The sequence below is a fragment of the Wolffia australiana genome, chromosome 4, assembly GCF_029677425.1.
Source record: "Wolffia australiana isolate 7733 chromosome 4, ASM2967742v1".
NCBI lineage: Eukaryota > Viridiplantae > Streptophyta > Magnoliopsida > Alismatales > Araceae > Wolffia > Wolffia australiana.
The window spans coordinates 9,194,535-9,202,051 of record NC_135838.1 but is presented as its reverse complement, the minus strand read 5'-3'; the positions used below and the strand labels follow the sequence as shown (position 1 = coordinate 9,202,051).

General features: G+C 39.3%; 1 long non-coding RNA gene across 1 annotated transcript; it reads left to right on the top strand.

Annotated features, from left to right (window-relative positions):
• Positions 1–218: 218 nt before the first annotated feature.
• On the top strand, positions 219–814 carry LOC144702600 (uncharacterized). Its single transcript, XR_013581273.1, has 3 exons — positions 219–263; positions 491–620; positions 797–814. It is a non-coding gene; the product is annotated as an uncharacterized LOC144702600 (long non-coding RNA).
• Positions 815–7,517: the final 6,703 nt, after the last annotated feature.

The following is a 7,517-nucleotide window of genomic DNA, read 5'->3' as shown; positions in this document are numbered from 1 at the left end:
TGACCATTCGCCTGGTCAAAGAAATTAGTTGAACTTGGCTGCCTTAGCGTCTGCAATCGTCGCATTAGAATTAATTTGATGGTCAATTTAGCTTTCAGCCCTTTCACACATATCTGCACGCCATGTTTGCCTTTCTTTGCGCGGCTGTACTTGTCGCCGAATGCCTGCAAACGCTATAAATATGTGCGTACTTTTCTTGGGTTTCGCACATAGTTTCTTCATACCAGAGCACAGAATGGGAAGAACATGGACACCTATCGAAGGTACTTCTAACCATGTGTGTGATGAATTCATTTTCGTCTCGGTTTGGTGATAACACTTAAGGGACGTGCGAACAAATGTTTTATTCCTTCTTTCTCCCATATCAGTAAGAAAAACATTTATATATATTCTCTTGCATTGCGTCTAGATGTTTCTCATTCCTACGTTTCCTAATCGTCTCCGTAATTGGGTCTTAATGCCTTACTCGGGGTTTTCGCTGGAATAAAAGCTTCTAATTAGGACTCTCTCAAGTCAAACAAATGAAGTCCTATTCACTACTAGGATGCTGTTAAGTAATGAGGGGATTGATCGTCGGGTTCAGGTCTATCTTCAGTCGTATTTATCTGCGTAAAAAAAAGGTATTACTGTCTCGTCTATTTGTTAGTTTCGTAATTATCTCCCACGAACATGCGAAAAAGGAAAACACCGTCGTGAGACAAATAGTGTAACTCTTTCGATTGACATATTTCTCTGTCTTGTAAAAACATTTCGGTGGATAAGAACTTAGAGCATTTGTATTATCCTTTTTTGACAGGCAAAAGCGAATGGCCCGAGTTGGTCGGAGCATCAGGATTCGTAGCGGAAGCTACGATTGAGAAGGAAAATCCCCGCGTCGATGCTATAATTATGTGGCCGGGATCAAGACTAACTGATGACTTGCGGTTGAACAGGGTGAGGATATTTGTGAACGACGAAGGAATCGTTATCACAACCCCAACGATTGGGTAGACCGTGCAATGCGGCGGATTGCCCAACTAAAGAATCGTGCATGAGAAGTATCGTATTTGTTTTACCACTATTTGTTTTACAACTGGTAGACGGATTTCGTATCCGCTTGTAACTTCTTAATAAAGAGGACAGATTGGCTCTCGTATAGATGCTCCTCCTGATCTCCCCAGAAGAAGTTAATTGCTTGTGTTTTTGGTGCAGCGGCCAACCCGTCCCCTGCTAGAATATAATTTAGAGTATATAAAAGCGTTCTAAGCAGGGTTCGAGGTTGCATCATAGACAGATAGCTAATGCTTTGGTACTGAAAGAAACGTAGGCACAGTTAAAAATTAACAAGTAAAAAATAACAGTATGAGTCCGAGACAAGGAAAGTGGGCAACTGAAGATATTCGGAATTATGCTACTAATACTTCAGTCTAATCAGTACTCAAATGACATAAAGAAACTATCTTATGTGGCATCCCTTTAAAAATCCTTTCACAATGGTAAATACATATTTATATTGATTTGTTATTTAATTATGCGGATCTTGATAATTATGAAGTTAAGGTAAATTGTTTTATAACAACAGACCATTCAAGGTTTGACCGTCTTGTAGGTTCCCCGAATCGATGAACCTATGGGGGGACCTACAAGAAGTACGCACATATTTATTGAGACAACTCATTTTTGTTGAGACTACTAATTCCTTATTAAAATATCATAATAAAAGAATATCAAGTTTAAACCTAATTAATTCAATTATAATTTTGCTTAAGATTTATAAACTTGATGTGAAGAAAATTTAGTAAGATACAGGCCAGGCACACCTGAAAAACCCAATTGAGGAAAACACAACTTTTCCAAATTCTGTTTTAAGTCATAACTGTTTAGTAAGATACAGAATATTATTTCACACAGTAAATATACAATTCGAATTTTCTTTAAATTTATTTAAGTTCTATCACATTGGATGTTGAGATTGTGTACATCAGATCTTTCATGGTTTACTCAGTTTTATCTGCTTTCACATATGGTAAGTATCATCAATAACTTTATAAGGGAATCAAACCAAGAAATGATAACAAAAAAGTGATGATTTTTTTTATTACTAAGAATTTGGTAAGGTTGGAATGACAAAATACATAATGCATTAAATCAAAAAATCATTTTAATGTATTTTAATCTATATTATGATTCTAACTTTAAATATCTAATATGAAAATCACTCAAAATCGCTGGATTTATGTCCTATCTTGACTTCTCACAGATTCCTCTTTGTGTTGTTCCTTTGAGATTGTTCACCTTCATCCTCAGAGCACCAACTCATGACCTCTTATACTCATAGATATATAAGTCTGATATACCAAAAAACACAAGATCATGGTTTAGAGCATAGTATATGTTTCACAAGTTCTGAAATACTAAGAGTTAATCACAAAAAAATACATCATATACATGAAAAATGTTTTCCTTAAAATTAGATGACCGCTATGGACCAATAACAAGTGTAATAAATGATATGGGCAAATAACTATGAGTCACATATTTTGGGGGTGTTTCTATGATATATCTGAGATAATATTTGTGTGACTGACAAAAGACAATTTGAAATGGAATTTCGAAAACTTGAAATCACAACTTTTGATGATCATATCACATTGATGGATTTGAATCCACAACCATTTGTTTCACTTAATGAGTTATTTCGGAAATAAAACAGGGCCAGCCTCTAGGCATATCGAATAGTTTGAAATATGCATGATCTCTTCATTTTCATCTTGATTAAAACTACAAGATATTTATGTAGTCTCACTATTCCAGTCACACTAGGAGGGGAGGGCACTCAAGGAAAATGGATAAGAAGGGGGTACCCAATATGAAACTTGCATGGGTGTATCACCCCTAGGACTTCATGTTATTTAACATATAATATATTTAATGTAAAAAAAATCCTCCAAAATTTAATAAACTTTATTTGTGTGACACAATAGACCCAGGCCCATGTACCAAATTCCTTAATGACTTTAGAAGCTCATCAAATTTTTATTGGTTATCCGCCTAAACTCATTATATGTTATATATAAATTAATTCAATTTGGAATTATTGAACTTACTCAATAGGTCGAGGTGCCAAGGTACAATGCATGTAATAAAAGGTATAAGGGGTTGAATAAATCCTTTTATTTAATTTATTATAAGAAGTTACCATATATGTATTATCCTTCATTTCTAAAACACTCCTAGAATTTCTTCGGGCAATGTTAATAGTCAAACCCTAAAAGGTCTTCTCAGTTTGGACTGACGCACTAATCAATAGAAAACTCTTTTTTCTGAAATTTCTTCTAACTTACCCAGTAACATAATTTCATATTCTTCTTACATTATCTCATATTGACCAGACTACTGTTTTCCTAAATTTATTACTAACTTTGGGCTGACTTTTTGAAATCTCATTATAAGAGACTCATAGATCATAGTAGTAATATAACATTTAGTTGGCAATGTATGTATTGTATTTTATTAAGATGTTTTTAGATTTAGTACTGATAGATTTCTTTAAGAAAGAAGTGAAGTGCTGCTTCACTAAGTGATGCTAGAAACCTTTTTAGGGTCTGAAGAGGGTTGTGACCAGTGAGCCAATTCAAGTTTGGCATCTTAGCTTACCCAAGTTTGGTGTCTCAGGTCTAAGGACTACTTACAAAACCATTATAAGAATCACCTCGGTATACAGTTAGGTGTAGAACCATCAATGGATTCATACAATAAAATTTAGTGAACTCTTTTCCTGTTTACTCCTACTATCTCGCCTAAGTATCTATTTACAAATGGCTATGGAATACACCATCCTCGTCATATGATCATTTGTATAGAATGTTATTCTAATAGCATATTTTGGTTTCCTCCTCAAATATCCCTTGAATAGGATTTTCTAGGAGGTATTTTTATAGATAATTGATCCCCATATTATGATCTCATCATGCCGCATATCATTGGACGGCATTATAAACATCACACATGATTTGTTATAAATATGTTTTTTACTAATGAATTTGAATGAGATATGCCATATAAATCCATTAATAATCTCATGTCCCGGTTGGCTTAGGTGTGATTGAGTCAACTCAACCAAGTCAGTGACTTTCATTGGATTCTTTTTACTCAGTTTGGGATGAATTGTGTCAATCAAGTTTGAGTGGACGCAGTATGAGCGGAGGTGGCTTAAATTTATTTTGGATTGATTAAGCCTAGTCTAATTCAACTCAGCATAGATTGAGTCCCAATTGACTCAACCTATGCTGAGTTGTCTTGGTGAAGCTTGCACTCTTTAGCATGTTAGCTTGATTTATTGGCCCAGTATCTTGCCTAAAATCTGAGACACCGCTCACCAGCTCTCGAGACCAGCAAGCTCACTTATATGATTAAGAAACCCAAATATTCATGAAATACATATAAATAAACATATGAAATATATAAAAACATATGAAACTTTCAAGAAATTATATGTCCAAGTTTCAATGAGAGAATATATTATTCAGGAAGATGTCCCAAGGAAGCATGAAATGTCTTAATCAGATTGGGGACTCCTACAATTTACACTAGAGATGGCAAACAATGAATTACATGGCAACACTCATATCATCCCCGCCGAAGTAAGTTGGGCCCAGCTTGAAGATCAACAAACGCCACCCATCTAGAAGACTGATCTGGTGACACACACAATATAACAACTTAAATTTTATAGACAAATCAAACATCAATAAAACACAAAACCCTATGTTTAAATGATTACTAAATTGACTGAGATGGAGAAAATAAAAAATCAAGATATTCAAACTACAACTTCCCACGTTATCCTTCCAAATCATCCCTTGAAGATCAACACCATTAGGTATCTAAGAATTTTCAAATATTGACAACACTCTAAATTCGGTGTGTTTATCCTTGAAAGTGTTATTCAATACAATGTGTTTTGCGAGATTCAGAAGAAAATGATTAAAAAACTAAAAGTGAAAGGTAGTGGAGAGAACCAAAGCAAGGAAAATAATATTCAAATCTCTTATAAATAGTGTTTCCTTATGTTAAGCCGTTTTCTTCGTCCTTCCATTAATCAGCAGCCCGCTTATTACTTTCCTTTCAACGACAACGACAACGACGTGGAACTTCTGCTGTGTGAAAACGAACGGACGGTGGGGATAGAATCAAGGGGAGATCCAACGGGAAAGATGCGAGATTCCGCAACGGTCAGCATCCGCCGGGCCGATCGGACGGCGGAGATCGCTCCTGGCCTGTTGCCAGCCGTATCGTGGCCGTAGGGATCGCCTTGATGCGATTTAAAGTGTCCAGCTGTCCTCCTCAGGCCACCTGGCGCGGTGGGCCCACCAAGAGCTGGAGTCGGTCTGACTGGTCGGATCGCCGATCCGACCAGGTGATCGACTCATCGATCGGGAAACGATCCGCCCCCCGATCGCGGTTCCGGCCAGGCTCATCGATTGAGACCCGATCCGACCGTCGGATCGGGTCGTTCGATTGGCGGGCCCCACAGAGAAGTGGGAATGTTCTTGGATGGCCCAATTGGGATTGGTCTTTTTTGTGCAGTGAGCATTTGCGTGGTTGATCCGCGGTTCGGTGTGCAGTTTAGAACTTCATATTATCGACCCACGGGAGGCCTTTCGTGCGGTTGTATGGTTATGTGTCGGGTTGGACATGTAGGACCTAGGACCAGATTGACAAACAGGTTTACGTCCAAGGGTTAAACCAGACCAGACCTATCAGTATGTACATTAATATTTTTTTATAAAATTCTAAAAAATTTTAAATCCAACTCGACAGAGAGGTTTCTATTGAGCTCAACATAGACACCATATATTTGTCCATCAGTGGGCACCCACTTGATGTAGAGGATATTTAACATTACTATGAACATAAATTTTGTACTTTGACTTTGACATTGACTAGTCAACCTGACCAGAACGGGACCGGTCCAGACAGGACCGGACTGGGACTGAACAAGAAAATAGCAAAATTGGACCAAAGTTTAGGTAAGGTTTAGGTCTTTGCTATAAATTTGGATCAAACAGGGAGCAATAATTATGCGTAATTCTTTCGTCAAGATAGGAAAATAATTGAATTTTTTCTCTGCTGACATAAAAGTCATTCCTCATCTCTATCCCTATCTAAACACATTCTTGACTCTCTTATTTGACATCTGTCTCCCATCTCTTGATCCTCGCCCCTCTCTCACGTCACATCTCTCTCTCTCTCTCTCAGCTTTTGAGTCTCGAGCGGGTTTATGCCACTAGTGAAGATACCCTTTGTGCAGTTTTGTATGTTACATAGTGCAGGGGGTTTGGTGTGGTCCGAAATTCACACAGTTGGTGCGAACATCCGCACCGCAGTACGTCAGAGTCCGACATTCACTTGACCATATTGCACCCGAGTCCAAACGCAAGATCCATCATATCTTAAGCCCAGGATTGGACGCCATCCTGTTCGCACCAAGTATGTCAGAGCCTGACATTCACTTCAGCATATAACGCGCAAGTCCCAACACAAGATCCATCATTTCTTAAAACCATATTGGCCTTTGAGATTTGTACAGTTAAGAGGTTTCGACGAAAAGCTTAGCATGTAGTTAGTGCCACATCAAGCACCGCGTAAACACGCTTCTACTCCTATATCACTCCTAAAGATGGGCCTTGCAGAATGGTTCATCACTTCAGAATTCGCGCCTTGTAGAATTATCCATAATTGGCGTCAGCATTACCCTAGACCGGCTATGTGACACGTGGCCTTTTTGTTCGGGTTGGGTCGGATTGGATCGGGTTGATGCAGGCGAACGACCACGATCTTGGCCAAATGGTCGATCGAGGGACTCAATCAGATCAGATCTGATCGATGCAGGAGACCTGCCTCGCGTAATGTTTCGTCGCTCCTGAACTCGCGCCTTGCAGAATTATCCATAATTGGCATCACCATTGCCTAAGATTGGTTTTGTGACACGTGGCATTTTTGGCCGGGCTGGGTGGATCGGATCGGGTCGATGCAGGAGAACGACCCCAATCTTGGCCAAATGGTCGATCGAGGGACTCGATCAGATCGGATTGAGCCGACGCAGGAGGCGGGCCTCGCATAATGTTTCATTGCTCCAAAATTCACGCCTTGCAGAATTATCCATAATTGGCATCACCATTACCTGAGACTGGCTATGTGACACGTGGCATTTTTGGCCGGGTTGGATCGGATTGGATCGGGTCGATGGAGGAGAACAACCAAGATCTTGGCCAAATGGTGGATCGAGGGACTCGATCAGATCGGATCGAGTCGACGCAGGAGATGGGCCTCACACAATGTTTCTTCTCTCCAGAATTCGCGCCTTGCAGAATTATCCGTAATTGCAGAATTATCCAGAATTTTTGGCCGGGTTGGGTCGGATCGGATCGAGTGACCCGATCGGGGTCGATCTCGTTGATCGTCGGATCGGTCGACCCGGGCGATCGACGGCGATCCGATCTGGTCGGATCGGGGGGCATAATAAAGAAAAAGTC